The sequence below is a fragment of the Hyaena hyaena genome, unplaced genomic scaffold (assembly GCF_003009895.1).
Source record: "Hyaena hyaena isolate Hyena2069 unplaced genomic scaffold, ASM300989v1 scaffold_108, whole genome shotgun sequence".
Taxonomy (NCBI): Eukaryota; Metazoa; Chordata; class Mammalia; order Carnivora; family Hyaenidae; genus Hyaena; species Hyaena hyaena.
The window spans coordinates 2,755,086-2,776,830 of NW_024080741.1; the positions used below are offsets into that span (position 1 = coordinate 2,755,086).

At 49.5% G+C, this 21,745-nt stretch overlaps 1 protein-coding gene across 3 annotated transcripts in view; it reads left to right on the forward strand.

The window, feature by feature from the left end:
* Positions 1-3,254: 3,254 nt before the first annotated feature.
* TSPAN9 (tetraspanin 9) overlaps positions 3,255-21,745 on the forward strand; it is a 205,885-nt gene continuing 187,394 nt past the window's right edge. For 2 of the 3 annotated variants that reach the window (XM_039236360.1, XM_039236361.1), the window contains exons 1-2: positions 3,255-3,359; positions 8,278-8,343. The gene's annotated coding sequence lies outside the window, so the exon portion shown is untranslated. Of the gene's footprint in view, positions 3,360-7,725; positions 7,846-8,277; positions 8,344-21,745 lie in introns of all 3 variants that reach the window. The other variant, XM_039236362.1, reaches the window with a different exon arrangement.

Below are 21,745 nucleotides of genomic sequence, written 5' to 3' on the forward strand. Positions count from 1 at the left end.
GGCCCTGTGGGTGCAGCTGGTAGGCGTCATGACCTGTAAACACTCTTCAAACTGCGAGTAAATGTTGAAGGGAGCAGGGGAGGGGAGGATCTCTTTGATTCTTTGTGCCGGAAAGTGCATCCAACTGGTGGTTACAAATCTTCTCACAGTCTGGTTTAATGCCCTGATTTTCAGCCCCAGTAGACGCAGAAACTACCACTCTTTACTGGTAGCTGTGGAGGTAGCTGCGGAGGTAGCCTCCTCACACACTCTGCTTCCTGCTCTCCCTGCGTGTCATCTCCATAGCGGGGGGGGGGGGGGGGGGGGGGGGGGGGGGGGGGGGGGGGGGGGGGGGGGGGGGGGGGGGGGGGGGGGGGGGGGGGGGGGTTGGTTGAAGTCACTTGTGAGGGAAGATGCCTCTGCAGTAACATAGCACATGTAGGTGACACAGGCTGGACAGGGTAGCAGTTAAGTGTAGCTCCTGCAGCCAGACAACCTGGGGTTATATCCTGGCTCAGTCTTTTTTTTTTTTTTAAATGCTTATTGATTTTTGAGAGAGAGAGAGACAGAGAGGGAAAGAGAGAGAGAGAGGCACACCAGCGCATGAGCAAGCCAGGGAGGGGCAGAGGGAGAGGGAGCTGGAGAATCCCAGGCAGGCTCTGAACTGCCGGCACAGAGCCTGGAGCAGGGCTTGAACTCATGAACATTGAGATCATGACCTGAGCCGAAATCAAGAGTCAGCCGCTTAACTGACTGAGCCACCCAGGTGCCCCCCTGGCTCAGTCTTTTTATGGCTGCATGACCTGGGGGAAATTATCTACCCTCTGAGTCTCAATTCCCTCATCTGTAAAATGGAGTGATGCTGGTAGCATCTGTCTCATGGAATTGTTGGGATCAAACGAATTACAACGTGGGAAGTGCTTGGAACTGTGGCTGACACAGAAGCACTTGATAAATGTTATCAGCTTGTTCTCTGCTTCACAGGCTGACTTGGAGAAACCTACAGCCGAATGTGGTGTTCCTAAAACCCAGCCTCGGGCAGTGTGAACACTCCCCACTAGGTGTCACAATTCAGCAGGCGCTGTCCTTCGGCTTGACTTGGGGTAACTGGTGCTGATCACTTTTGATTTGATTGGGTGATTTCAACAGGGATAAATGGCCATACAAAGTTTTGAAGCCCTTGAGGATTCAGAAATTCCAGCAGAGCTGCTGGCAACCAGCGCTGGAAGGAATTATTTGGAGTGCTGCCTTTGTTCATAGTTAAAGTGACAGCTAGTTTTTGGTCCAAACCAAGTTATTTTGAGAGTAGAAAGGGGGACTATTCATCACTATGCCAGGACAAGCAGAGTGAATGGCTTGTGCCCTGACCACCTGGATATAGTCACTAGGGGAATTATTCCTCAGCAATCCAGAATCTCCCGAATAGAAACTTGATGACATTCCTCAGAAGTTGGCTACAGTAAACCCTGGCCCTGTGCCTTTCAGAGCCACTGCCCTAAGCGTGTCTTCCTCCTTGTGAGGCCAATTATTTGAGTTTTGTCCTCGGCAAACGAGACCCCTGTGGGTCTGCCTCACAGACTGCAAGTGTGGTCTCTTTTATGGTGAATAATCACACATCCTCCACAGCTTTCCCCCCATAGGATCTTTTTGCAGCTGTAAAGCCCTTGGGGGCACTGAGTTCCCCATCTCTGGACGTGTAGATGGAGGGTGAGCAACCACTTTCTGGGGTATTGCTGAGGGACCCTCATGTTTCTCCATCCCTTAGGCTCCATAGTTCTATTATTTCAGTTTGTGTATCTTCCTTTGAAGGGCATGTTAAATATCCGGCATACATCAAATATCGTGCTTTGCTCTCCATCGTCTTCGTAAGCCCATCAGCTCTGTGGCATTGGTATTACTACGTCACATTTCACAGGCGAAGAAATTGAGGTCTAGAGAGGTCACAACCCATAAGAGGCAGAGCTGAGATTCTACTCAGAGCCTGTCGGTTCTGAAACCCTGTGGTTGCTCCCACAAGAGGCTACCTCTCTTTGTTTTTACAGTAGGACCATTCTCAGGCAGATACTGCTAGCAAGTCCCTTTCCGTCTCTGGGTCTCAATTTCTCCTTCTGGAAGCCGGGCAGAACTAGCACTATTGTGCTCAAGGGTCAAAGGTTGCCACAGTGACTGAAGACATTGGGGTGAGTGGGGGTTAGTGTCCGAAGACTTTGGGGCTGTGTGCGTGAACAAGGTGTTGAAGGAAGGAAAAGGGGAGTCAGAGGGAGGTGGATGATTTGGTTAAGTGTAACAGACAAAAACAAGACTGTGAGTGTATAAGGGGAGGGGGCCCCGGAGATGAGAAGAAACTGCCAGTCCAAATAGGAGAGGTCATGGGGGCCCTGGTGATTATAGTCAGGTTTAAAAAAATCTGTCTCAAGTCATTCTCAACACACGATCGATCGATCGTGCACAAGGGAAGCGCAGTAGCCGCTAGACAACAATAATACTGAGAGGAGAGAGACGGCTTTCACTTGCGAAGAGTCAGGCCTTCTGGCTTCAAGAATCCAGGCCCAGCAAGGCCTATAGGAAGCGCTGGGCCAGAGATGCCTCGCTTGAGTTTTCCTGCTTCAATTCTGTTCCTCCGCCACACGGTGCCCTTTACCAACACTTGGAGGCCTTTCGCTCCCGGGGAGACAGATAGCGGCTCCTCCTCCAGGGTATCTGCGGACAGGACCTACTACACACCCGCGTGGTCAACATCCAGTCCGCCCGAAATACCCGGGACGGATTTCTCAGGCGTGGGGGCGGGGGCGGGGGCGGTAGACCGACCGGCCCTGCTCTCGGGGGACACAGGCGTCCCAGGCCGCGACGGCCCCCGGGGCGGGGAGGGCGCGCGGACTCCGGGCTCCTCCCGCTCCCTCCCCGCGTCTGGTCGCGCCGGCGGCCCAGGCCCTCGGGGGCAGGGGGGTGGTGTCGTGCGGACGCCCCGGCGGAGCGGCCGGTCAGAACCCCGAGGCGGGAGGGGAGGAAGCGTTCCGGAAGGAAGCCCGGAGGGCGGCCACGCCTGGCCCTGGACGCCGGTGCCCAGCACGGTCCCGGCCTCCCCAAGGGCTCCCTCCGGCTCGGACGCCGGTGTGCCGACAGGGGGTGTCCAAAGCCCCGGTCCCCAGGACCCGCTCTGGCTTCCTCTTCTGGCCCCGGCACCCCCTCCCCTCGCGCTCTGGCCGCGGCCCCTCGGCCCCGCCCCACCCCGCCGTCGGCCCCGCCCCCGCGGCCTCGCCATTCCCGGGCAGGCCCCGCCCCCCGCCGCGAGCCCCCAGCCCCGCCCCCCGTTTCCGCTGGTGGCCGCGGCGGCGGTGCGGGAGCTGGAGCGAGCCGGGACCCCGCGTTCCCCAAGCGCGGTGAGTGCGGCCCGAGGCCGGCGGCCGGCGGGCCGGGGGCTCGGGAGCGCGCAACTTTGCGGGGCTCGGGCCAGCGGTGGGCGGGCGGGGCCGGCCCTGATCTCCATCGAGGGGAGCGACTCGGGGGCGCCCCGGGGAGGGGTGTCTGGAGGGCGGTAGCGAGCGAGCCGAGGGAGGGATGGGGTAGACTCCCTGTGAGGACGCGGGAAGCGGCCAGGAAAGGGGTGTGTGTGTGCGGGGCCCCGTAACAGAGCGGAGAGGGGTTTGCGGGGGGAGAGGCTCGGAGGAAGACCCTTTGGGAATGGGGCTGCGGGAGAGCGACCGCGGAATCCCAGGTGGAGGGATGGGAGGGCTGTAGGCTGCAGCAGAAAGGGGGAGCCTCACAGCTGTCAAGGCTTTCTGACTGTGTGCCTCAGTGGACTGGCTTGGGGTAGTCCACAGCGCGCCCTCAGGGCGGGTGGGAGCTCGGGCGAGGCTGCCTGCCTCCCCCCTCCGCCGGACACCCCTGACCACTCCTTGGGCCACCGCTGGCAGATCGGCACTCACGGTGACAGGGCTTTGGCACATCCTGAGTTCCAAGATGTAGTCCATCTGTGCATCCAAGTTTGGGACTTTAAAAAACTTTCTTGTGGTTAGGGAAAAAAAAGGTCCCAACAAGAAACTGGCTTGTTATGCGAGCAGTATTTGTACTTGTGTATCTCCGAACTGGATCCAGTCTTGGATGTTCTCTTTTTGAAAAAGATGCTGGCCTCTTCCCTAAGCCTTCCCCAAATGCGTGTGCTGTCTGGCTGGGCCAGTCTGAAGTACTGGAGTAATATGGGATCCCCCCGGGTTTTATCAACCTTTCCACCCCATCCCAAATATGGGGATTAGAAGGCAGTAGCTCACCTCCTTTTGGTCCAGAGAAGCAACCTCATGTGAGGGTGTCCTTCTGACCTGCAGCTGCCCCCTTCTCTGAAGTGACTCAGGTATTTCCTCCTCCAGGAAGCTTTCCCGGACTAGTGGAGAAAACTGAGGACTCATGCACTGATCTCTGTACACTGCCAGCTTCCCTCTCTCTACTAAAAATAGCCACCGAGAATGTTTTGTATGTATGTTCTGCTATAAAGATGTGCAGTCAGCTTGTCATCTTAAGTAATGGGGAGGGGAGGCGAGATATTATGGATAATTTCAAACAATGGACTGGACAAATCATTTATATTTAGCTAAGGAATGCAGCCAGGGAGGCAGACATTCACAGGGGCTTCCTATCTTCCACCTGGTCCTGGCATAGCTGATGCAGCTGGGCTCTGGGTTGGGAGTCAGGGATGGAGCAGGATGGGGGTGGAGAAAATTTGAAGGGTAAATCAGTTCTGCACTTACTCATTGAAGACCTGCTGTGTGCAAGGCTCTGAACAGCTGAGAGTGGACCACAATGGAATGGGATTGTAAATCAGATTTTGGTCTTTAAATCTAGGAACAGGTATTTAGTATTAATCACAATAACCAGTGTTGATCAAGTAATTTGTAGTTGGTCAAGTGCTTTCACTGCATATTAGCTGTATATAATTTTATTTGGCTCACACCTAATCTTGTTAAGTATATGTTCTTTTTAGTTGTTTTCTTATAGATTAGGAAAATGAAGCTCAGAGAGCATAAATGACTTCTCTGAGGTTACAGAACTCATTAGGTGGAAGGAAGCAGAACTTGAACCCGTGGCTTCTGACCACCCTCCTGCCATGTGTTTTGCATTATGCTGTGCTGTCTCTGCCATTCTTCCCTAATAAGCCTGTGGAAGCTGGGCTCTGATCTTAGCTCGAACACCATCTGTTTGTGCAGCCCTGGGCATGTTACCTCCCCTTTTCAGCTCTGTGTTTTGGAGCGTTACTGGATTAAAATGTTTCTAGAGTCTCTTCCTTAGTTAGATGATTAACGATGTAAGATGCTAGGGACAGCCAATCAGTCAAGTCAGTAATAAGTGTGCTTTATTTTAAAAAGTTTTTTTATTGTGGTAAAAAACACATAACAATTTATCATCATCACCATATTTAAGCATAGAGTTCATTTGGGTGAAGTATACTCACGTTGTTGTGCAACAGTTCTCTAGAACTTTTTCACCGTGCAAAACTGTACACCCATTAAACAATAACTCCCCGTTTTTAACCCCCCCCCCCCGTCACACCAAACCACCGTTCGTGTGCTTTATTGTGCTCCTTCTATGTGCTTAATCAATGTTGGCTTTGAGGCATTAATAAGGAGGATTGTGAAGAAGCAGCCCGGCTTCAAAGGGAAGTCCTGGGGGCTGGGGTAGCAGGCTGGAGGGCTGGCCCCCATCCCTGTGGCTGCAACTTCAGTACCGCTCTGCTGTGTTGGTGAGGAGTGAGTGAGTGAGTGGGTGAGGCCTTGGGCAAGTGCCTTCACCTCTTGTATCTTTAGCTTTCTGCTTGCAAAACCAGGATAACAATACGAAGCTCTCAGGGCTGTGGGAAGGAGCAGTGAGATAATGTATGTGGAGCTCATCGCTTAGGGCCTCACACACAGCAGGTGTGCAGTAAATGGTGGTTGTTATTTATAACCTAACTAAGGAGACTAGACTAATATGCTCAGAACAAGAGAGACAAGACTTCTTTTCTTCTACCATTAAGGCCTAGGCCTGGCGTGATTGTCATGTTCACTAAGAGGGAATGGATTGAATGCAGGAACCTTAGCCTGGCACTCAGCATCCTTCCTATCCATCTCCAGCCTGCCCGTCTAGCCTTATCTCCCACCCTTCTCCCCCAGGGACCCTTGCTTCTAGCCAAACTGATCTCCCAAGCATGCTTTGCTCATTCCTTCTTTGTCCCTGAGTTCACACCGTTCCATCTTTCTGGATTGATTTTCCCCGCTCCCACTTCCCCCTCTTTTAAGACCCTACTCATGTCTGAGTTCCTTGTTGGAGCCTCTTTATCCACCCATCTTTCAAAGCACCTCTTTTTCCTTGGAGCTCCTGTGGCATTTTCTGTCTTCATCTCTCCTGGCTTTTATACCCAGCCTGGGGTGATTCTTTAGTGAAATCTACAAACACTTACATAGTACAAGAGTCTGTGCTAAGTTCTGATGATACAAAAATGAAAAAAAAAATAAAGGTCCTTGTCTTCATGGCATGTATAATGCAGTAAAGGGTTAAGAAAGGGGTTCCAAAAGTGACAATTCAAGGTACAAGGTGAGTGGCCCGTGGTATTATGTGAGTTCAGACAAGGGGATTAATCCCCTCAATTCTGGAGAAGCACAGCATGCAGCAGGTGGCGTTTGCCATGAACTTTGAAGAGTGGCTTGCAGTTGAGCAGGAGGGAGGAAGGGTCAGCCTGTGGAGAGGCACTGAGAGTGTGGGCTGATGAGTAGGTTGCAGGAAGAGAAACAAAGAGAGAGAGAAGGCTGGACCAGGTAGACAGTGGGCCTGTTGTGGGTGGCTGCAAATGCACAGCCAAAGAATTTCATCCATCCATCCATCCGACCGTTCCTTTCGAGAAGCTGAGTGCCCACCATTGCAGGCTCTCAGCTGCTGCCAGAGAGACAGCGGTCAACATTGGGTACGCTGGGGGAACTTGGCAGATTTCTGAGCCGGGGCTGCAGAAAAAGGGCGAGGCCTAAGGATGGTGCGTGTGGGGCCTGGGAAGGGGGGAAAATCATGATGGGGAGAGAGCACTGGGCAGCTGTGATGAATGGTGAGGTGGAGCTAGACCTGGGACATTTTGGAAGCAGGGTTAGAGCTTTTGTGAACTGATTGAATGGGGTTGGTGAGGAGACGAGGAAGGGCATCGAAGCTGAGTCTGAGCTGGGTGACTGTGAACGTGCAGGGCCCTTTTACTTTTTCCATTGCATGCCATCATTTCTCTATAGATGATAAGCCCATTCAGGGTGTGGATTTTATTTTGTTTTATTTTTTTTAATGTTTATTTATTTTTGAAGGAGGGAGACAGAGCGTGAGCAGGGGTGGGGCAGAGAGAGAGAGGAAGACACGGAAGGTAAAGCAGGCCCCAGACTCTGAGCTGTCAGCACAGAGCCTGATGCAGGGCTCGAACCCACAGACCGTGAAATCATGACCTGAGCTGAAGTTGGATGCTTAACCACTGAGCCACCCAGGCGCCCCCAGGGTGTGGATTCCAACACTCTCTGTGTTCTTCCTGGCCCACTACTCACTACTGAGCGGCACAGGGTGGACACAGTGTGGACCTCTGATGTCCTCAAGAAATGAATCTTGCACCTTCTAGAATGCCAGATTTGCATCCACAGCAATATTTGTACACGGGCCTAGCTTTCTCCAGTGTCATGTTTCTGCAGAGAGCCAAGTGTTTCCTGTATATATTTTCATACCCTGAGTTAACTACCCTTTCAACTCCTGTTACAGATTTCTCTCTCACTTGATGGCCATTTTCCACCACGTTTTTATTGCCCCACAAGAGAAAATTTGGATGTGGTAGAGATGAAAACAACAACGTGGCCTGTTCCTTTACATCAGCCCCATAGGGTACGTGAGTCAGACTCAGGTCTCAGTAAAGTTAAAGAGTTTTACATATATTGAGAGTTCATTTTGTGAGTGGTCAAAATTACAAATGTTAAATCCTTGATGCCAAGGGTCTACTCTACAGATGGCAAATTTTATAGCATGGATTCTGTTCCTTCAGTAACTGTCCATAGCAGACATTACTAATCGATCACAGCTGTCTTAACCACTGGGCCAGGGTTTGGGTTCTGCTTTTGACACTTTAGGCACCCAGTACTAGCTGAGTGGACTTGGTGCAGGAGCTGGAAGCAGTTTACCGTCTCTGGTCTTCTCCATCTGTTGATTGACTAGGTTCTAGATGAGAGGCCTCCTCTCCAAAGAGTGGCCACTGCTGGACAGAATTCACCTAGCGTGGCTTCATAGCAAAGTGATTACTTAACTTTTTATTTCCTGCAGGAATATCCTGGGATCTTCTCTACTCTGTCAGCAGCCAAGGCGCTTGTAGGACATTCAAAGAAACAGGTCAGTCTGGGTCTACCGTGTGGTGGGGTCTCTGAGCGTCTGTGTATTATAAACTGTCTAAAGTCTCGAGGAGGGGGATAGAGTGGAATGCTGATATTTGTTAGATGTCTCTCTGGCGTAGCTTCTGACTTTGAATTTTGATAAGCTCCTGAAACTGGGCTTTGGGGGTAAGGAGACAGTTATTCCCTCCCCACTATTTCTGATTGATGGCTGGGGTAATCCTCTTATATTCTTTCCCGGCCACCTTGATTGTAGGGAAGAAACCCCAGGACGCTAGAGAGGCCTGTACCTTCCTACTTCTTGTCTCCTCCCAGCAGGCCTGGGAGCCAGGGTGGAGCACCTCCCACTAGCTGGCCAGAAAAGAATCTGGGGGGGAATCTGGCCAATCCTACCTGTCTCCATTCTCTATACTGGCTGCTGCAGCAATGCCCCTGGCTCTCCGGGTGGGTGCTCTCTGCCTGGACCCTCTCCAGGATGCTAGTCCCTGCCCCCACAGGCTCCTGGGGTCTTGCTGATAGCTTCTTTGTCCAAGCACTTGTGCATCAAGGCTCCTGCCCAGCTGAAGCCAGGCAGGAGCCACTTAGGCAGGAAGACAGCTCTGGTGGCTGGTGCTCATTCAGCTTCCCTGGGGGTCCTGCTTACAGACTTGGGCCTTTTTGTGTTTTAATTGATGTGTGTTTTATCCTGTGGCTTCCTCCTGCTAGGTGATTTGTAAATCTCTCACCTTCTAGAACTCAGCAGTGTGGGGGTGGGGGTGGGGATGGGGGTGGCTGGAAGGATGGTGCTGGCTAGTAACTTACCTTGCCCAGAGAGTCCTCTCTTTGTGAGTCCCAGCAGAGACTATTTGGTGTCCCAGGAGTGGCCACGGACCTCTCGTTGTCCTGCTGTACTTTGCACATCATACTGAGGATGCCAGTGTTCACATTTATCGTTGTCACCAGTAGCCAGTTTCAGACTGTGTCCACAATGAATTTAACCGAAGTCCTAGTAAATCTTCATTTAAATCTCCTTGAATTTTCACAAGAATCCTACAAAGTAGCTGTCGTTTGCCCCCATGTTACAGTGGCCGCGGCTGAGAGCTTGTGTGAGACTGGCCTACGACCGCATCTGTAGTGGGAGGTGGGGCAGGGACTCAGACCCTAGTCCGCAGCCTGACTTTCCTACCACAGACCCGGGGCTCCTTCGTGTGGCTCCTGAGAATTGCCTCCAAGTCAGGAATGTGGGAGCTCCCATTTTAAGTCTTCCCCCCTCCTCCCTGGGGCCCCGGGTGGGGTGTCTGCTTTCATCGGCGCCGCTCCGGGATTGGGAGCACGGCCTGTGGACGGACTGTGCAGTGCAGCCTGGCGCAGCGGCCTGGGCCCAAGGGAACCAGGCTGGCGGAGAGCGGGCAGCACGTGAGGGAAGGACTTGAGGACGGGGTCACCGCTGGCCGCTCAGCACCTCCTGGCTCACATAGTACAGCCTGCCCACGATGAGGTTCCTGCGGGGCCTGCTCCTGGTGGGTCCTGCCCGGGCAGAACCTGGCGGCCAGCTTCCCAGGAGGCCTGTGCGGCCTCGGGGAGACAGCCGGCCGTGACGCCACCGGTCATTTCTAGCCAGAAGACCGTCCTCCTTCTGCACATTTGGGAGGGAGACCTGAGGGAAGGACCTTCCAGACAGGAAGTTTATTGTCTTGTATGGTTTTGGCCTCACAGGGCTTTGGGTTTTTTCGTTTCTTGTCGTGCTGTTGAGCATCCGGAATGATGGCCAGCTCCTGGGACGGAGGGCTGTCCTCTGGCTCCTGCCTCTGCCTCTCACGGGCTCTGCGACCTTGGGCAAATTAGTTGCTTTTGTCAGGCTGGTTTCCTCACCTGTAAAATGGGCATCTGGGCGGCCATTTGCTAAGATTCCTTGAGCTTTGATAAAGGTGGTTTCTGAGTGGGGCGGGGGTGGGGGTGGGATTTGGCTTCCAGTCCTGGGGCTTCCCGAATACCTCCTCCTCTTACGAGGGCCCTCTCTGTCTCTGGCCTAGAGGAGCCTGGAGGAAGAAAGAGTGAGGTTAATGATTAAAGCAGAGGCCCTGATTTGCTGATGGAAGTGGGACGGGGCAGAGGTTGTTTACAGAGATGGTTGCCTGTCCGGTTCGTGGCAGGGTCTTGTGGCCTGACTTCCGTCCTGTGCTGATGGCTCGGCTGCTGCTTTCATTTTAACTGCCTCCTGCTCCGCACCCCTCCCCCATGCCTTTAGGAGCTAGAAGGTTCCACTGCTGCACTCCAGCCTGGTGAGTTAACAACTTCAACTTCGATCATAGCCACAGTGTACTGAAGCGAGACTATCTGCCGGGGTGTAGTCCAGCGTCCAAACCCTTTCCCTCACACTGAACCATCAGCTCAGCCTGGACTGGGTTGAGGCCCTTGTGAACGCCACAGAGCCAGAAGGAGCACCTCTGCTGGCTGAGTGTCACAGCCTGTGTGCTTTGGTCTCTACTCAGGAGTGAAATGTGGATTATATATATATTTTTTGAGTATCCATTGTTTATACTATCTGTGCTTTTGAGTTTACCACACCCATTCTCCCCTTTGTCATCCTTCCCATGCCTCCGACAGTGGCTGGTAATTAACTGTATTTTGAATATTCACTTTTTGAGAGTCATGTGACCATTTCTGTGTTCAGTGTTTGTTCAAATACCTGACCTTGTGCTAGGAAAGGATATGATGGAGAACCGTCCAGGGGGTCTGGAGAGTCAGACAGCCCAGAGACCCCCTGGAAGCCTCTCGCGTACTGGGGAGCCCTGACTGGCCCTGCAGGAAGGCTGAGTGAGGGTCACGGGAGCTTGGTCACTTCTTAGCCTTGGCCTTAGTGACGTAGGCCGCCGCTGACCTTTACAGTATCTTCACGCAGGTTCAAAAGATTGCCGTTTCCCGGGTTAAAGGGAAAAATTAAAGCAGATACATGATTGTAAAATCTGAGCAACACACAGCTCTGCCTGGGAAGCCCCCCGGAGCCCTGTGGGCAGCAGCCAGGCCCCCAGGGCCTTCTACCAGCATGCGGGGCGCACATGGCCAGTGGCGCATGCGTGCCGTGCTCCTCCCCCTCCCAGCGAGGGAGCTGTGCGGGGCTCTGAGTCTGGGAGAGGGGCTAGGGGTGGGGACGGGCCTCCGAGAACAGTGCACAGGTGAGATGCCCAGAGCCAGGCTGGGACAGGGTGTGGCCGTGCACGTGTGTCTGTGTGCTTGTGAGTTAGTATGTGTGTGTGTGTCCTAGCGTGTGTGTGGCCGTGTGGGTTCGTGTGGGGAGGAGTTTTGTGTCGTTCTGGGACTCAGGTGAGAGGCCCACCTGAGCCCTTTCAGTATGTCACTGTCTACCTGTGATGTGAATGCCCCCTCTGTGGAGGGTGGTGTAAGACTTGAACACAGTACCTGCCAGGCCTGCCTACGCCTTCTCACCTGGCCACCTGCCACACTGTGGAAACTGAGGCTGAGGGGGCTGATATTCTCTGAGAAGCCCCAGGGCTGGTGGTTCCAGGGACGGTGCGAGCAGACCTGCCTGAGCAAGTCTCTAGCCCCCACTAGGGCCAAGCCCTATGGGAAGGCTCAGAGGGGCAGGGCGACTGGCTGCGTTTGATTGGGACTGTGTGAACACGTAGAATGACATGTTGTGTTCTAGAGAAAGTGAGGTAGAGGTCTGGGCTTGCAATTTTCCACTTAATCCTGAGAGAATCTAAACAGCTTTGTTTAAAAACTGGACGTGCAGATTGCAGGGACCTGAGGGAGGAAGCGCCGTTGGGCCCCCCAGGAAGGCAATTAGGTTTGAAGCCAGAGTTTGGATCCAAATACAGCTTGTGGGACCTGGAGGGCGGGGAGGGAGAGCCCCGGGAGCAGCCCAGGAGGCATGAGTCACTGTGAATTAGCAGCCGTTGCGAATTGGCTCTCACTTGCGTGCTGGAGACCGGGCGCATGGGGAGAAAGCCCTAGTCCAGGGGGCATTACCCACCATCCAGTCCATGGGCACAGAAAGGGCAGGGGGTAGGAATTGCCTGTCTGCACTCTTACCCTCTCCCCCTATTAGCCAGAGAAGCTGGAGATGATGGTGGCCAGTCAGCCTGCGTCTGCGAAGGTGCCCCTTGAGGGACGGTCAATTCCTGCCGTGCGGGGAGAATAATATAGTACACCGTCCAATCCAGGGCAGGTCTGGGTGGAACTTTCTCTGAGGACCCCCAGACAATCACAGGGGAGATCGTCTTGTGGGAGGGGTTCTTTGAGTGGTTGCAGTGGTGGGTGGTGGCCTGGAGGTGGGGGTGGCGATCGGTGTGACTTGGAGATGAACACGGGGGAGGAGGAGGAACATAGCTGGTGAGAGAGGGTGGGCTCTGCCCTGGGGGCACCTTGAATGTCACCCAGAGGAGAGTCAGACTGTAGGAGCCTGGCAGTGGGGAGCCGATGTTGGTCCCTGAACAGGCGAATGACACGATGAAAGGGATGTTTTAGGAAAAATCAGCTTGTAGCAGAATTCAAGGTGAATTTTTTTTTAACGTACTTTCTTTGTTGTTGTCGTCACAAAAAAACACAAATTCATTATAATATTTGAGCAATACATGCATTGTATAAAAGGAAAATCTCCTATAATCCTGCCTTCAGAGATAATCACTGTTAATACTTTGGTTTTTATTCTTTCCAGGTATTTTTATGATAGACCGGCATCCAGCTGTCTACCTACTAACTTAACAATTTCCATAAGTAGAATTGTATTCTACTGGCTGGCAACTTCTCCAGTCATCTTTCCACATCAGTGCATAGAGAATGACCTCATTCTTGTGAATAGCTGTACAGACTTGCTGGATGAGTTTTGTATTGATTGCTTATTGCTGTAACAAACCACCCCGAAATTTAGCAGAACCGTTTTTATTTGCTCACAATTCTGGGGGTTAGCCATTGAGGCCCAGCTCACTTGGCCTCATTACCTAAGCTCATTAATGTGGTGACAGTTACCCAGTGGCCTTGCAGGGGCCTGGACAGTCTGAGAGCCTCTCTCACATGCCTGGTGATTGGTGCTGCCTCTCAGCTGGGCCCCTCTTCCCCCATGTGACTTCTCGTTCTCCGGGAAACTATACTTTAAGGTGAAAGTGGGATCTCTGGGACCTCTCGGGATCTAGGCTCTGACGTGTCACAGTGTAACATCCATCTGCTGCTTGGTCAGAGCAAGTCAGAGGACCAGTCGGAACTCCAGGGTTGGGGGGAAACTCCATCTGTTGAAGGCAGAGGGATGGGAGGACATGGATGTGCAGTTCCTTCATGTGCTCAGAGGAGGAGAATTAGAATTTTTGGGAATAGACGGCACCGATCTTTCTTTCTTTCCTTCTTTTCTTTTCTCTTTCCTTTCCTCTCTTTTTTCTTTTTCTCTTTCTTTCTTCTCTTTTTTCTCTTCCTTCCTTCCTTCCTTCCTTCCTTCCTTCCTTCCTTCCTTCCTTCCTCTTTCTTTCGGAGAGAGTGAGCATGGGCATGCACAGGGGAGAGGCAGAGGGTGAGAGAGAGAGAGACAGAAAAAGATAGAGAAAGAAAATCTTAAGCTCATGCTAAGCATGGAGCCTGATGTGGGGCTTGATCCCACAACCATGAGATCATGACCTGAGCCAAAACCAAGAGTCGGACGCTTAACTGACTGAGGTGCCCCTAGACCCCACTGATCTTGGAAGACAGCACAGGCTCCTTCCCATCCCAGCCCCCTCTTTACCATATGGGTCAACATGGGAAGTTGGCATTGGCAGGACACTTAATCTTGTGGGGCAAGAAGTGTTGTTTGAGGTGGCTTCTCTGTGTTTGCATGTGTGAGGGGCTCGTGCCGAAGGTAATCCAGAATTTGGGCTTGGGAACAGACCACTTCTCCTGCTAGGGCGACCAGAGCTGTAGAAGTAGAGCTGGAAGCTCTAGAAGCTGCCGAGAGCTTGGCTGCTTAGTACCCCTTGCTAATTTTCATGGCATCTCTGAAGAATGTGAATCCGTGAGTGACAGGTCTTTAAGAAAGCCAACTGGTCACTCCAGATCCAAGCCTCTGCTGGAAATTCATTTATTCAAGGTCCAGACTGTCTCTCCGTCCTCTTCTGACTGCAGATGTAAAATAAAAAGACCCAGACCTCTATGATTCACAGATTTCACTTTTCCTTCTCAGGCAGCACAATGGACTTCACGTTTCGACTTCCCACAATGTATTTGTCTTTAAAGTTTTCTTTTCACCTGCCTTGGTAGCTCTTCTCTGCTGTGAGATGTCACATATGGCGGGGAGGCAGAAAGAAGCAGGGGGAAGAGCCAGCTCCGGGCCATTAATGAATCCCCAGTGCCAGTTTAGAGGATGCAGCAGTGGGGCTGCTGGTGAAGTCCTCCCCAGCACTGGTCATTCATCAGACTTACCTCTCCCTGGAGATCTCAGGCTGGACTGGATGAAATACACTTTCTCAGCACACCAGTGTTCTTTGGTCTGTCATCTGCCTTGTGGTTGGCACATTCATCAAATAAGAACAAAGGCTGCGTGGGTTCCATATTTGAAAACCCCTCGGTGTGTTATTTTCTCCATGCTCCCTCTCAGCATCTCTTGGAAAAGAAATGGTTTGTGGTTGCAGGCGTCCCTGGTTGTGAAAGTGCAGTTCACGCTGCACAGCTCAGCCTCTTGGGGTCGTTCTCCCTCCTCCTCCTTGACTGTGCTGTGGGGGAGCTGACCCAGCTCTGCCAGAGGGCTTGGTGAGGACTGTGGGGAAGGGTGAGTGGCTGCCCCACACGTGGAGCCACCCTGCTGTATCTGGGCGACTCGGGTGCCAGCGTTGTGCTACTGCTGCGGGGTCACCGGCATCTGATCAGCTCACGGGGCTTACTGTGGACCAAAGTTTAGGGTTGAGGAACACGTGTGAAGCCTTGTCTGCAATCCTAGAGAAATCCGGCATCAGAGCAGGACAGACCTCGGCGACGCCTTTTGGCCAAGGAATTGGAAAAACTGGATGGAGGATCTCGACCTGTTTCAACTGAGAGTTTGCTACTTGCTAGGTGAATTCCCCATCAGCAGAGACCTAAGAGGCCTGTCTTCTATTCCTAACTTCTCTGCCCGTGCCTGCACCCCTTTCTGGTTCTCTACAGCGGTGAGGGTCCATTCATACTTCAGCATGTGCAACAGTCATACTGTCAATTCATCAACAAGCAGTTATTGAACATTTTGATTCTTTTAAGTTCTGAGGTATCTTTTGGGCCAGGTGCTCTGTGTGATGAGGGAGCTTCCACTCAAGATGGTGGTGTAGGAAGATCCTGAAGTCACCCCTTTCCATAGATATGACAGATCTACAGCTACCTAGGGGGAAATTCCCTCTGAAAAAGACCTGAAAACTACTGGAGCAGGCTCCTTCACAATGGATAAGGAGGCCACAACGAGATGGTGGGTTAGGCAGAGACACGGTCTTGCCAAAGACTCCACCCCTGGCACGGTGACCCACATTTAGGAGGGATCTCACAAACGTGGAGCTTGTCCCTGTGCAGCAAGCAGTATGTGCCCCACGTTAGGCACCCCAGCCTTTGGGACCTGCATTAGAGACACGAGCCCCCAAAATATCTGGTTTTGAAAACCAATGGAGCATATGTCTGAAAAAGCTACGTGGCTGTAGGGAACCTAGATTTTACTCTTAAAAAAAATTTTTTTTAAATGTTTTATTTATTTCTGAGAGAGAGAGGCAGCGTGAGCAGGGGAGGGTCAGAGAGAGAGGGAGACACAGAATCTGAAACAGGCTCCAGGCTCTGAGCTGTCAGCACAGAGCCCGACTCGGGGCTTGAACCCACGAACTGCGAGATCATGATCTGAGCTGAAGTCGGACGCTCAACCGACTGAGCTACCCAGGCGCCCCTAGACTCTACTCTTAAAGGGCTCGTGTGCAGACTCGCTTGTCCTCAAACCTAGTGCAGAAGCAGCAGTTTGAAAAGTGCCTAGACCATAAGTGAAAGAGGTCCATTTTGCTATTATTTATTTATTTATTTATTGAGAGGGAAAAGGAGAGAGAGAGAGAGAGAGAATATGAGTGGAAGAGGGGCAGAGAGGGAGAGAGAATTCCAAGCAGGCTCTGTGCTGTCTGGGCTCGAACTCACAAACTGTGAGATCATGACCTGAACCTAAATCAGGCATTAGATGCTTAACCAACTGAACCACCCAGATGCCCCTGTTTGCTATTCTTAAAGCATCTGCCAGAAGGAGCCTGTTGGGACTGTCTCCAGGGACAGAGATACTGGTGGGTGGCATTTTTGGTGTTCTCCTTCTACCTAGTTAGTGCTAGTGCTGGAGACATTTTGTCCCCCCACAACCCTGCTAGCATGGTGGGCACCCCCATGCACTACTCCCTGAGACCCTGCCTAAGCCAGTAGGACAAAAGCCCCACCCCTACCTGCTGTCTGACTACAGCTCCAACAAAGCTGGCCTATGGATGTAGTCCATGTAGGGGATGCCTGAGCACCTGGCTCCAGTGGCCAAGAGTGATTGTGTTTCTGGGTCATACGGGTCTTAAACAATTGGAGAGCCAGTTCTTGGCAGACTGCTATCTCCAGGGCACTGCGCAGACAGCGGACTGAAACGCACCCCCAGTTATCTGATGTAAAAGGCCTATTTACTTGCCCTGGAGCTTTAGCCCGAGGGGCAGGCTTCGTGTTTGTAACACATCTAGAGGCTACAGAAGTGCTATCAGGGAACATAGAATACTGTCTTTGAGCTGACCCTCAGCCTTGCTACACCTCCCAGAAAGTTTGCTGGTCCCTCCCAGAAAGGAGCCTCACACTTTGCAACTATCACTGAGGGGACTCCTCCAGACTGCTTGTTTTGCAGGCCAGCAGGGTCTGTGATTATGTTCCCAGAGGACTGCATATATTTGCATGCCTTCAAACCTGCTGCTTGAAGCCAGGTGCTGACTGAAATCCTTCCCTCTGGAACACTGACAAGTCTTTGCATACCCTCCACAACTTGGACCCACCAGGAAAAAAATCTGGCTGCTTAGGTAATCACAAAGGTTCAAGAGGCAAACAAGAGCTAGGGTATGGTTGAACAGAAGGTTCATTTCCTACATAAGGCCACTGCTGCAAGACTATCTAGTGTGTAGAAACAAACACAGAAACTCAAGCAAAATGAGGAGACAGAGGAATAGGTTCCAAACAGAAGAACAAGATTAAAACCCCAGGAGAAAAAATCCTTAGTGAAAGAGAGATAAGTAACTTACATGATGAAGATTTCAAAGTAGTGGTTATAGAGAGGCTCACCAAATTCAGAAGGAGAATGGTTAAACACAGTGAGAACTTCAACAAAGAGATAGAGAATATAAATCCCAAACAGAAATAATAGAACTGAAGAATAACTGAATTGAAGAAGACATGAGTGGGTTTCAGTAGCAGACTAAATGAAGCAGAAGATAGAGTCAGTGAGCTGGAAGATAGGGCAGTGCAATTGACCCCAAAGAAGAGCAAAAATAAATAACTGAAAAAAAAAAAAAAAAAAAAAAAAAGAAGGAAACCTAAGGGACTTATGGGACAACATCAAATGGACTAACATTCGCATGATAGGAATCCCAAAAGGAGAAGAGCTAGAGAAAGAGGCAGAAAACTTTTATTTGAAGAAATAATGGCCCCAAACTTCTGTAACCTGGGGAAAGAAGCACACATCCAGATCCAAGAATCCCAGAGATTTCCAAACAAGATGAACCCAAACAGACCACACCAAGACACATTATAATTAAAATGTCAGGGCACCTGGGTGGCTCAGTTGGTTGAGTGCCTGACTTTTGATTTTGGCTCAGGTCATGACCCCAGGGTTGTTCTCTCTCTCTCTCTCTCTCTCTCTCAATCCCTGGGTCCCTCTCCCTGCTTGCACTATTTCTCTTTCTCTAAAATAAAAAAAATTAAAATGTCAAAAGTTAAGGATACAGATAATTTTTTTAAGTTTACCTATTTATTTTTGAGAGAGAGAGTGAGAGAGAGAGTGGGGAGAGGCAGAGAGAAGGAGAGACAGAATTTCAAGCAGGCTCCATGCTGCCAGCACAAAGCCCGATTGTGGGACTCAAACCTACAAACTGCAAGATCATGACCCAAGCTGAGATCAAGAGTCAGTCACTTAGCCAACTGAGCCACTTAGGCACACCTGGAGAGAATCTTAAAAATGACTTGTTACATACAAGGGAGCCCCCCTCCCAAAGACTACCAGGAGAATTTCTCAGCAGAAGCATTGTAGGCCAGCAGGGAATATCATGGTATATTCAAAGTGCTGAAAGAAAAACACTTCCAACCAAGAATACTCTACCTTGCAAGGTTATCATTCACAATTGAAAAAGAGATAAAGAGCTTTCTGAAAGCTACAGGAGTACATCAGCATTACACTGGCCCTACATGAAATGTTAAAGGGACTTCTTTAAGCTGAAAAGAATGGGGAGTAATTAGTAACAAAAACACATGCAAGGTAACCAGGAAAGATAACTATTTAGTAAAGGTATTGGACTATCACTTATAAAGCTAGTATTAAAGTTAAAAGATAAAGGTATTAAAAATAATGTGACTACCTTAATTAAAGGGTAGACATGAAAAAGATATGAAATGTGATATTAAAAATATAAAATGTTGGGGGGTGGAGTAAAAGTGTAGAGTTTTAGAATGCATTCAAACAATCTGCTATCAAGTTAAAATCGATTGTTATGTTTATATGGGCTCTTAAATATGAGCCTCATGGTAAGCACAAAGCAAAAACTCTTAATAGGTACACAAAAGATTATGAGAAAGGAACCTAAGCACAACACCATAGAAAGTCATCAAACCACAAGGGAAGAAACCAAGAGAAGAGCTACAAAACAGACAAGAAACTGTAAACAAACCACTATAAAATGTTAACAAGTACATACCTTAAATTCTATACAGGATATAAACAATTGGATCAGTTCTCCAGTCAAGACATAGAGTGGCTGAATGGATTAAAACAAACAAATGCTGTAGTATACTATGAGTTACCTACAAGAAACTCACTTTAGATATAAGGACATATAGAGACTGAAAATGAAAGGGTGGAGAAAGATATTTCATGCAAATGGAAACCAAAAGAAAGCAGGGGTAGTTACACTGACATCAGACAAAATAGACTCTTTTTTTTTTTAATATATTTTTATTTATTTCTAGGATAGAGAGAGACAGCGTGAGCAAGGGAGGGTCAGAGAGAGAGAGACACACAGACTCTGAAACAGGCTCCAGGCTCTGAGCTGGCAGTCAGCACAGAGCCCGATGCGGGGCTCGAACCCACGAACCGCGAGATCATGACCTAAGCGAAAGTCGGACGCTCAACCGACTAAGCCACCCAAGCACCCCCAAAATAGACTCTTAAACAAAGATTGTAGGGGTGCCGGGGTGGCTCAGTCAGTTGTGTCCAACTCTTGATTTTGGCTTAGGTCATGATCTCATGGTTCATGGGTTTGAACCACACATCAGGCCCTTCATTGGCAGTGCGGAGCTTGCTTGGGATTCTCTCTTTCTCTCTCTGCTCCTCCCGACTCATGCTGTCTCTATCTCTTTCAAAATAAAAAACTTAAAAAAAAAAACAAAAAAAAACCAGGGGCACCTGGATGGCTCAGTAGGTTAAGTGTCTGACTTCGGCTCAGGGCATGATCTCACGGTTCGTGGGTTCGAGCCCCGCGTTGGGCTCTGTGCTGACAGCTAGCTCAGAGCCTGGAACCTGTTTCAGATTCTGTACCTCCCTCTCTCTCTCTGACCCTCCCCTGCTCATGCTGTCTCTCTCTCTCAGAAATATATAAAACATTTTTAAAAAATTGAAAAAAGGGAAAAAGACAACCGAGGATGGTAATAAAAGACGAAGATGGACGCTACATAATGATAAAGGGGTAAATCCAGCAAGAAGGTATAATATTTGTAAATATTTATGCACCCAACATATAAATCTAAATATACAAAGCATATATTAACCAACCTAAAGGGAAAAATCGACAGTATTAGAATAATAGTAGGGGCTTTCATAGCTCACTTAACAGTAATGATGGATCATCCAGACCAAAATCAATAAGGAAACATTGGCTTTAAATGGCAAATTAGACCACATAGACTTAATAGATATGTATAGAACTTTGCATCCCCAAGCATCAGAATACACATTCTTTTGTAGTGCACATAGAACATTCTCCAGGAATTATCATGTTAGGCCACAAAACAAGTCTCAATAAGCTTAAGATTCAAGTTATATCAAGCCTCTTTTCCACCCACAATGATATAAAACTAGGGATCAATTATAAGAAGAAAGTTAGAGAGGTGCCTGGGGGCTCATTTTGTTAAGCACCTGACTCTTGATCTTGGCTCAGGTTATGAACTCAAAGTTTGTGAGTTCCAGCTCTGTGTCAGGCTCTGCACTGATAGTGCAGATCCTGCTTGGGATTCTGTCTCTCCCTCTCTCTGCTCCTCCCCCACTTGCTTACTCTCTGTTTGTTTCTCAAAATAAATAAAGTTAGAAAAATCACAAACATATGGAGATTAAGCAACATGCTATTGAACAAACAGTGGGTCAATAAAGAAATCAAAGATATAAAAATATAAGAAAGGAGATTTAAAAGAAATTACTTGAGACAGATGAAAATGGGATACAACATACCAAAATCTATGTATGCAGCAAATTTTGGATGCAGCAAAAGTAGTTCTAAGAGGTACAGTCATAGTGATAAACGCCTACCTCAAGAAATAAGAAAAATCTCAGTCTAACTTTATATCTAAAAGAGCTAGAAAAACAAGAATAAATTAAGCCCAAAATTAGTAGTGGAAAGGAAATAATAAAGATCAGACTGTAAATAAATGAAGTAAAGGCTACAAAGATAATAGAAAAGATCAGTGAAACTAAAAGCTGGTTCTTTGAAACCATTCACAGAGTTGACGGAGTTTTAGCTAGGTTCACTAAGAAAAAAAAGAGAAAGCTCAAATAAATAAAATCAGAAATGAAGGAGGAGAGGTTACAACTGATGCCAAAGAAATTATAAGACACCACTACAAACAAGTGCCAACAAACTGGACAACCTAAAAGAAATGGGTAAGTTCCTAGAAACATATGATCTTCTAAGACTGAATCATGAATCATAAAAAATTTGAATAGATTAATAAAGAAGTTGAGTCCGTAATCAAAATGTTTCCAACAAACAAAAAGTCAAGGCTTCCCTGGTGAATTCTATCAAACATACAAAGAAGATATAATACCTATACTTTTCTCAAACTCTTCCAAAAAGTTGAAGAGAGGGGATGCTTCCAAACTCATTTTATGAGGCAGTATACTCTGATACCAAAACCAGATAAGGACACCACAAAAAAAAGAAAACTACAGGCCAAAGGGTGCCTGAGTAGCTCAGTTCGTTAAGTGTCCAACTTTGGCTCAGGTCATGATCTCATGG